The sequence below is a fragment of the Furipterus horrens genome, unplaced genomic scaffold (genome assembly GCF_987537825.1).
Source record: "Furipterus horrens unplaced genomic scaffold, mFurHor1.1.pri manual_scaffold_17, whole genome shotgun sequence".
NCBI lineage: Eukaryota > Metazoa > Chordata > Mammalia > Chiroptera > Furipteridae > Furipterus > Furipterus horrens.
In genome coordinates, this window is record NW_028327187.1 from 31,080,076 (window position 1) to 31,090,423 (window position 10,348).

The 10,348-nt window shown below is 37.9% G+C and overlaps 1 non-coding gene across 1 annotated transcript; it reads right to left on the minus strand.

The window, feature by feature from the left end:
• Positions 1-1,652: 1,652 nt before the first annotated feature.
• LOC149990774 (small nucleolar RNA SNORA41) lies at positions 1,653-1,785 on the minus strand. The gene has a single exon (XR_016508790.1). It is a non-coding gene; the product is annotated as a small nucleolar RNA SNORA41 (small nucleolar RNA).
• Positions 1,786-10,348: the final 8,563 nt, after the last annotated feature.

Genomic DNA, 10,348 nt, shown 5'->3' on the forward strand with positions numbered 1-10,348 from the left:
TAAAGAAGGCAGCGCTGTTTGCGGTCGCACCAGGGACAGCGGCGGGGCGGCGAAAAATCCCGGCTGCAGTCAAGCCTCTGGCAGTGCGCGACCCCAGCGCTGGGGAAAGCAGCCACCGCATCGCCTTGAACAGTGAGGCCCAGGGGGGCGGGAGGACGGATCCCGGTCTCCTAGCTGAATAACTGTGTGAATCCATCTTGGACCCCCGCCCCCAAAGAAAGCACCACAGGGCTGCGAAATAGGTCGCGGACAGGCGCCGGTCGCTGAATTGTGACGCGTACACAGGCACTGCCCCCTACAGCCGGCCCAAGAAAACAAAACGCATCTGTCAAAATGAGGCAGACAACTATAGAAATCCCGGTGGCACAGCTCACCAGGCAACAGATAGAGAACCTGACAGATGAACAGATAAGAAACCTGTCAGAGGCTCAGTTCTGGACCATTGTTATCAGGTGGCTTACAGAATTCACAAAAGAGCAGGAAAAAGATAAGAAAGAAGCGAAAAACATTCATAACGAAAGGAACAAAACCACATACGAGACAGATGGTGAGGAAAAAAAATCCAGAGTTCATTTCAACAAACTGGAATATGGAGAAGGAACAAGCAGTCAACCAAGTCAGAGAGAGGAAATGGGAAGCAACAATGAGAGGATCAGAAACCTCTGGGACAGCTATAAAAGGCCCAACATAAGAATCATTGGTTTGCCAGAGAGTGAGGAAGATGAACTAGAACTTGAAAAATTGAGTGAAAATATAATAAAGGAGAACTTCCCAGACTTGGGGAAGGGAATAGTCTTGCAGGTCCAGGAAGCAAGGAGAGTTCCCAAGAGACTGGACCCAGGGAGAACCACTCCAAGACACATTATAATCAAAATGTCAAAAATTAAAGATAAAGAGAGAATCTTAAAAGCAGCAAGAGAGAAGAAAAGAATTATGTACAAAGGGGTCCCAATTAGACTATCAGCTGACTTCTCAAGGGAGACCCTACAGGCAAGAAGGGACTGGCAAGAAATATTCAAAGTAATGAAAATCCAAAACCTACAACCACGAATACTCTATCCAGCGAAATTGTCATTCAGAATAGAAGGACAGAGAAAGTGTTTCCAGGACAAAATAAAACTGAAAGAGTTCATTAGATCCAAAATAAATAAATAAATAAATAAAATAAAGGCATTAGAACAGAAAAAAGTGATGACCTTCATAGATAAGATTAAAATGAAGTATTTTTTTCATTTCCTTTTTCACCCTGAAGGTTGATATTTATCAGAGCACTTAATGCATTTAGAAGTGATGTCTATGGGCAATGGTGAACATTTAATTCACTTTTTTTATTTCTCATTTTTATTGGTCAATTATATATTTTTAGCACTGTCACCTAATATTTATTAGTTTTAATATTAAATTAAACCATTTTATTTAACTAAAAACTAGAAGCTTTATTTTTAATATGACATAGAGGTGTTAGTGTTTGTGCAGTGCATACAACTCTAAAAATGTGAGCCCTTTAATGGGTTGTGCTAATATAGTCTATTTATATATTATCCTTTCCATTCAATTAATTTTAAGGTTGCAAAGATCTTTTAATTTTATTTTTTATTTATTTTTTATTTTTATTTTATTTTTTATTATTTTTATTTAGTTTTTTTTTTATCCTGTGTTTGTCACACATATGCCCACTTTCTAATTTGCAAAGAAAGAGGTGTTCAATCGTGTAACAATTCCTTTCCCACAGAGGAATGCCACAACTGCCACCACAAGAACAGCTGCAGACCAGTAGCTGTAGAAGGCATCTTTTAATTTTAAATGTAGTGTTTGTCACAGATTTTATGCATGCCTGATCCAACACTATTTAGTTATTTTTTTAGAGTGTAATTAGGGTCCTTATGTGCCTGATCTATTACTATTCAACATTGTTGAATGGAATGCTCTCAAGCAACTCAGCTTACATATAATATACATTTTATCTTTTTGTTTCAACCAATATAATGCATAGAACATTTCATTTTGCATGTCAGAAATCATTCCATATCAAAATTTCATGGAATTCCATGTTAGCCAGGGGTGATATTTAATCACTCAGATTTAGTCTTAGTAGTATTTTCAGAATTTGCTGATAATCACTGTCACTTGCTTCTTGTGTTTTCTCTTTCTTCATTTGACAGAAATGAATAGAAGAAAACTTCCTGAGGGCCATATTGTTTCTCACTTGCTTAGCTTTCTGAGAGACATTTTATTTAAAAAGTATAATTTCATCATTTTAACCCTAAAGCTTGAAGAAGATGGAAGTGATGTTAATATGAATTACATTTTACTTCACTATGAATTCCTAGTGAATTATTTCAATATGCAATAAAATCTGCACTGTCCTAAATTTTGATGACTTCTATCCTTGTAAGCTTTTTATAGCACACCCTTTTTACCAAAAAAATCCCCACACTGGATTAAAAATCAACCTTAAAAAGTTAACTGGCCTTATTAATAAGGAGAAAGATTATTTGTTTCAAAAATCAGAAGTAGAATTATGAATTAATGCTTGATTCCTATGATCCAGACTGAATTCATTGATTGAAGGGCTTTTCTGTGACTACAAATGAAATGGAGAGAACATCAGAAAATACCCGGGGTTGGGGGGAGAGGAAGATGGCGTTGGAGTAAGTAGCAGTGTTGTCTGTTGCTCCTATCGTGGAAAGCTTAGGATACGGACAGAGAGACAAGTTAGTGAGTACAAACTGCGGACAGCTAGAGTGGGGAAGGGAGAGTGAGAGTGGAGTGGAAAAGGGCAGAAGGCTCTCCAGCACTCTCGGGAGGAGTCACTTGACCCACCAAGCCCTGCGCTCCTACCGGACTGCACCCCAGAGGACAGCTTCAGACCAGCTCACCTCCAGGAATCTGCTTGGAGACTATGGGCATGGGGACGAGCAGAGTCCCGTAGGGAAACAATAGAAAGATTTCTGTGAAGCGGCCGGTGGTGTGGGAGGATGGAGAGCAGCCCAGACTGTGGGAAGCTGTATGATCTGAATCTAGGTTGAGATCCCCCAAACACACATGTCTGGGATCGCGACCCCACGCTCCCAGTGCTTGCATTGTGGCGCCAATTAAAAGAGAGGTGCTGAACTGGGCCGGGAGAGCTGCGTTAGAAATACAGTCTGGGTCAGAGCTCCAGATCTGCGGGCAGGGCGCACAGGCGAACGGTGAGATGGCGAGTAACCCAGAATATGGGAAGTGTGTGAACTGAGTCTGGTGCTGGCGGCACCATATATTGAGCACATGCATACACTGCAGCACAACTGATCAGAAAAAAAGTGGAATTGGGCGGAGAAAACTGCGTTAGAAACACAGTCTCAGTCAGGGCCCAAAGCGGGCAAGCAGGGAACACAGGTGAACAGTGAGGTGCTGACAGCCACGATGGAGCCCTGTGCTGCAGCTTGGAACACCAAGATTTCTTAGAAGGAGAAGCGAAGGCAGGATCCAAGGCAGGGCGGAGACTAGGATCATGTGCACTGGTTTGCCAACAAAAGAGCATTACTAGAAAAGCTTGAGGACTGCTGGAGGGTGCCACAGTACAAGTGGGGAAAGATCCAACACTGCTGCTCACAGAAGATAGTTACAGAAGGCCCATGAATGAGAGAACAGCAGCAACAGAAACCAGCAAGAGATCCTCACAGCCAGCCAACCAGGAAAAATTTTAAAACTCATGAAATTTTGACCAGGTGTGTATCCAGAAAAATAAGACTGCACACAAAAGCTAAACTGACATCTTCACAAAAGCACTCAAGACAAGGTGGGCAGAGTGACTCTCAATCAACTAAGCAGATGCAAGGTCCCACCAAAGAATAGTAGAAATATAACCAGACAGCATGAACAAATGACATAAAGGGTATCCCAAGAATGTCAGGTTCAGGATAGCAAAAAGACTGCACCACTGAAACCCTCAGATCTCCTAAAAGAATCTCATACCACAAAAGTGGAAGTCAAAACAGACAAATCCAAAAACAAAAACAAACAAGAAGAATCCAACAAGGGAAGATGCAGAAACAACCTCCCAATGAAAGGAAAAGAGGAATCCCGGAAGAGAGGTAGATAGAATAGACATAACCCAAATGTCAGACATGGAATTCAAAATAATGGTGATGAAGAAGCTCAATATACTCGACAACCTCAAAGATAACAATGACAATCTCCAAGGAAATTACCAACACTCCAAGAAAATTACAGGAAACTTATAGAGAACTACACCAGCATAAAAAAGGACATAGAAATTTTAATAAGAAACAGGAAAAAATGAAGAATACAATCTCAGAACTAAAACACACTAGAATCAATCAAAAGCAGGCTAAATGAAGCAGAGGATCAGATTAGTGAGTTAGAGGACAATGTAGAAAAGAATTCCCAGGCAATACAACAAAATGAAAAAAGATTGAAAAAGTATGAAGATGATGTAAGGTAATAACAAGATAACATGAAACAAAATAATATACGGATCATTGGAATAAAAGAAGGAGAAGAAAAAGAACAAGGAATAGAAAAGCTGATAGGAAAAATAATGACAAAAAATTTTCCTAACGTGATGAGAGAAAAAGTCATGCAAGTCCAAGAAGCACAGAGAGCCCCAATGAAGTGGAACCCCAAAAGGCTCACACCAGGGCACACCATAATTAAAATGGCAACATTCAGAGACAAAGAGAGAATCCTAAAAGAAGCAAGAGAAAAACAGCAAATAACATACAAGGAAGCTCCAATAAGGCTATCGACTGATTTCTCAACAGAAACACTACAAGCCAGAAAGAATGGTCAAAAATATTTCAAGCAATGAAGAACAAAGGCCTACAACCAAGAATACTCTACCCAGCAAGGTTCTCATTCAAAATGGAAGGTGAAATAAGGATTTTCTCAGACAAAGGAAAACTAAAAGAATATAACTCTACCAAACCAGCATTGCAAGAGATGCTAAAAGGAATGATCTAAGAAAGAGAAGAAAGAAAAAAAAAAAAAAAGAGGGAAAGGAACACAGGTACAAAGGGAAATGAATAAATACCTGTCAATAATAACCTTAAATGTAAACAGATTAAATGCTCCAATTAAAAGACATAGGGTAGCAGAATGGATAAGAAAACAGGACCCACATATTTGCTGTCTACAAGAAACACACCTCAAAACAAGAGTTCTACACAGACTGAAAGTGAATGGATGAAGAAAAGTATTCCAAGCAAACGGACATAAAAAAATAGATAAGGTAGCAATACTCATATCAGACAAAGTGGATTTCAAAGCAAGGACTATAAAAAGAAAGAAAGAAGAACATTTCATAATACTCAAGGGAACAATCCATCAAGAAGATATAACACTGATAAACATATATGCACCCAACATAGGAGCACCCAAATACATAAAGAAAATATTAGAAGACCACAAGAAGGATATTAACAGCAACACCCTCATAGTAGGGAACTTTAACACTCCATTATCAACAATAGACAGATCTTCAAAGCAAAAAAACACCAAGGATATACAGGCATTGAACAACACACTAAACCACATGGACTTAACTGATATATATATAACTTTTCACTCCAAAGAAGCAAAATATACATTCTTTTCAAATACACGTGGGACATTTTCAAAGATAGACCACATGATAGGAAACAAAACAAGTCTCAACATATTCAAGAAAATTAAAATCATATCAAGCATCTTTTCAGACCACAATGCCTTGAAACTAGAAATCAACCTCAGTGAAAAAAAATCAAAGACATCCAAACTCATGGAGAATGAATAACATGCTATTAAATATTGAATGGGTTAGCAATGACATCAAAGAAGAAATTAAGAAATTTCTGGAAACTAATGATAATGAACACACAACAGCCCAAAACCTATGGGACACAGCAAAAGCAGTCCTGAGAGGGAAGTTCATAGCAATAAAGGCATATCCGAAAAAGATAGAAGAATTTCAAATAAAAAGTCTAACCCTAAAGCTACAAGAACTAGAACAACAACAACAAACAAAGCCTCAGGCAAGTAGAAGGAAGGAAATCATCAAGATCAGAGCAGAATTAAATGACACAGAGACTAAACAAACAAACCAAAAGATTAACGAAACTAGGAGCTGGTTCTTTGAAAAAATAAAATCGACAAGCCTTTAACCAAGCTCATCAAGAAAAAAAGAGAGAAGACCCAAATAAACAAAATCAGAAGCAAAAGAGAAGAAATCATGACCAATATCACAGAAATACAAAGGATTTTAAAAAAATTACTCCAAAAAACTGTATGGTAAAAATTTGACAACCTAGATGAAATGGACAAATTTCTAGAAGCATATAACCTTCCAAAACTGAATCCAGAAGTAGAAAGTCTCAACAGACCAATAACAAAGAAGGAAATTGAAACAGTAATCAAAAATCTCCTGGCACACAAAACCCTGGATCGGATAGCTTCACATGTGAATTTTATAAAACATTTAGGGAAGAACTAACTCCTACCCTTCTCAAACTATTCCAGTAAATCCAACAAGAGGAAAAACTCCCAAACTCTTTCTATGAAGTCAGTATTACCCTAATTCCAAAGCCAGGTCAAGACACAACAAAGAAAACTACAGGACAATATTACTAATGAACATAGATGTTAAAATCCTCAACAAAATATTAGCAAACAGCTCTGATTTCTGTGGTTCAGTGGCTTCAGCGTTGGCCTGCAAGCCAAGGGTCGCTGGTTCGATTCCCAGTCAGGGCACATTACTAGGTTGCACGTCAGGTCTCCAGTTGGGGGCGTGAGTGAGAGGTAACCACATAGTGATGTTTCTCTCCCTCTCTTTCTCCTATATTCTCTCTCTAAAAGTAAAATAAAATAAATAAACAAAAAACTTAATTAATTAATTAAAAATATATTGGCAAACAGGATCCAGCATGAAAAAAAAAAAAATCATACACCACGATCAAGTGGGATTCATCCCAGTGATGCAAGGATGGTTTAATATTTACAAATCAATAAATATAATACATCACCTAAACAAAATGAAAGACAAAAATCACATGGTCATATCAATAGATGCAGAAAAAGCATTTGATAAAGTACAACACCCATTTATGATGAAAACACTCAGCAAAATGGGAATAGAGAGAGCATACCTTAACATAATTAAGGCTATGTACTAGAAACCTGAAGCCAACATCATACTCAATGGACAAAAACTGAAAGCATTCCCCCTAAGAACAGGAACAAGTCAAGGGTGTCCACTCTCACCACTCCCATTCAACATAATGTTGGAAGTCCTATCCACAGCAATCAGTCAAGAAAAAGAAATAAAAGGAATCCAAATTGGGAAAGAAGAAGTAAAATTATCATTATCTGCAGATGACATAACAGTATACATAGAAAACCCTATAGACTCTATTAAAAAACTATTTGATATAATAAGTAAATTTGGAAAAATAGTTGGGTACAAAATAAATATTAGAAATCTAAGGCATTTCTGTACATCAACAATAAAATATAGACAGAAACTAAAAAAGAAAATACCATTTACTATAGCAACAAGAACAATAAAGTACCTAGGAATAAACTTAACCAAAAAGATAAAAGACCTGTACTCTGAAAATCACATAACATTAAAGAAAGAAATTAAGGAAGATACAAGTAAATGGAAGCAAATACCATGTTCTTGGATGGGAAGAATCAACATCATCAAAATGATCATACTACCCTGAGCAATTTACAGATTCAATGCCATCCCTATTAAAATACCAATGACATATTTCACAGACCTAGAACAAAGACTCTAAAAATTCATATGGAACCAAAAAAGTCCCCGAATAGCAAAAGCAATCTTGAGACAGAAGAACAAGCAGGAGGAATGGCAATAGCAGACATCAAACTATACCACAAAGCCACTGTGATCAAAACAGTCTGGTACTGGCATAAGAACAGACATATAGATCAGTGGAACAGAATAGAGAGTTCAGAAATAAACCCAGGACTATATGGTCAACTAATACTTTATAAAGGGAGAAAGGAACATAAAATGGAGTGTGAAGAGCCTCTTTAGCAAATGGTGCTGGGATGCTGGGAGAACTGGACAGGGATGTGCAAAAAAATGAAACTAGACCACCAACTTACACCATACACCAGAATAAACTCAAGATGGATCAAATACTTAAATGTAAGGTGTGACACCATAAAAATCCTAGAGGAAAACATAGGCAGGAAAATTTCAAATATCCCAAGTAATATTAATTTCATGGATACATCTCCTAAGGCAAGAGAAATGAAGGAAATATAAACAAATGAGACTATATCAAACTAAAGAGTTTCTGCTCAGCAAAAGAAAGCATCAGCAAGATGAAAAGGAAACCAACCATATGGGAAAACATAATTGCCAACGATACCTCAGACAAGGGACTGATCTCCAAAATACATAAAGAGCTTATATGACTCAACATGAAGAAAACAAACAACCCAATTGAAAAATGGGCAAAGGACCCGAACAAACACTTCTCCGAAGAGGACATACAGAAGGTCCATAGACACACATGAAAAAATGCTCAACATCATTGGTCATCAGAGAGATGCCAATAAAGACCACATAGAGATACCACTTTACACCTGTCGGAATGGCCATCATCAACAAACCAACAAACAAGTGCTGGCAAGGTTGTGGAGAAACGAGAATCCTACTGCACTGTTGGTGGAAATGCAGACTGGTGCAGCGACTATGTAAGACAGTATGGAATTACCTCCGAAAACTAAAAATGGAACTGCCTTTTGAACCAGCAATATCACTGCTAGGTTTATATCCCAAAACTCCCAAAACTCTAATTCAAAAGACCCTACGTACCCCTATGTTCATAGCAGCACTGTTTACAATAGCTAAATGCTGGAAACAGCCTAAGTGCCCATCTGTAGATGACTGGATAAAAAAATGGTGGTACATTTACACAATGGAATACTATGCAGCAGAAAGAAATAAGGAACTCCTGCCATTTGCCACAACAGGGATGGAATTAGAGAGAATTATGCTTAGTGAAGTAAGCCAGGCAAAGATAGAAAAATACCGTATGATATCACCTAATACAGGAAAGTAAAGAACAACACAAACAAATGAACTAAACAGAACAAGGAACAGAATGACAGTTATTTGGGGGGAGGGGGAGGGAGGGAAGGGGGATAAGTAAGGGAAGGGTTTAGTCAAAGAACATGCATAAATGACTCATGGACATGGACAACAGGTGGGGCGGTATGATTGTGGAAGAATGGGTGGGCTGGGTGGGGGAGAATGGGGGAAAACATGGGATAACTGTAATTGAAAAACATAAAAATTCTATAAAAAATTTAAATAATAAAAAATAAATAAATAAATAAATAAAATACGTGGGGTTTTAGCATATTTTTTCAAAGGAATATAAAGAAGTATTCTCATTCTTGTGTATTACTTTTATGTTCTCATAAAAATGTGATCAATATTTCCCTGAATGGCCTGACTCTGTGAGTTGGGCATCATCTCATATAGCAAAAGGTCACAGATTTGATTCCAGATCAGAGAACACCCTTGGGTTGGTGTGGGCCAGATCTCCGTTTACAGGCATGCAAGAGGCAACTGATAGATGTATCTCTTGCACACCGGTGTTTCTCTCTCTCTTTTGCCCTCCTTTTCCCTCTCTCTGAAAATAAATAAAAATTAATAAAAGGTGATCAACTTTGAGAATTATAAACGCAGGGATAAAGGGTGACAAGATTTACTTAAAAGAAATTATGCTTTTGTCAACAAATACCAAGAAAATAAGATTTCACTATTATGTTAAAGCAGTGGTTCTCAACCTTCCTAATGCTGCGACCCTTTAATACAGTTCCTCATGTTGTGGTGACCCCTGATCATAAAATTATTTTCATTGTTACTTCATAACTGTAATTTTGCTACTGTTATAAATCATAATGTAAATATCTGATATGCAGGATGTATTTTCATTGTTACAAATTGAACATAATTAAAGCATAGTGATTAATCACAAAAACAATATGTAATTATATGTGTGTTTTCTGATGGTCTTAGGCGACCCTTGTGAAAAGGTCATTCGACCCCCAAAGGAGTCGCGACACACAGGTTGAGAACCGCTGTGTTAAAGCTTTGTCAAAAGCCTTATAGTCCCCTACCGGCCTTGTATTCTGGGGGGAAAAGAAAGAATGCAAATTATCATCATGGAATATATTACACTGCACCTTGGCTGATGTGGCTCAGTGGATTGAGCACTGGCTTGCAAGCCAGAGGGTTGTCAGTTATATTCATAGTTAGGGCACATGTCTGGATTGCAGGCCAGGTCCCTTGGTGGGGATGCATGAGAAGCAAACACTCATTGAT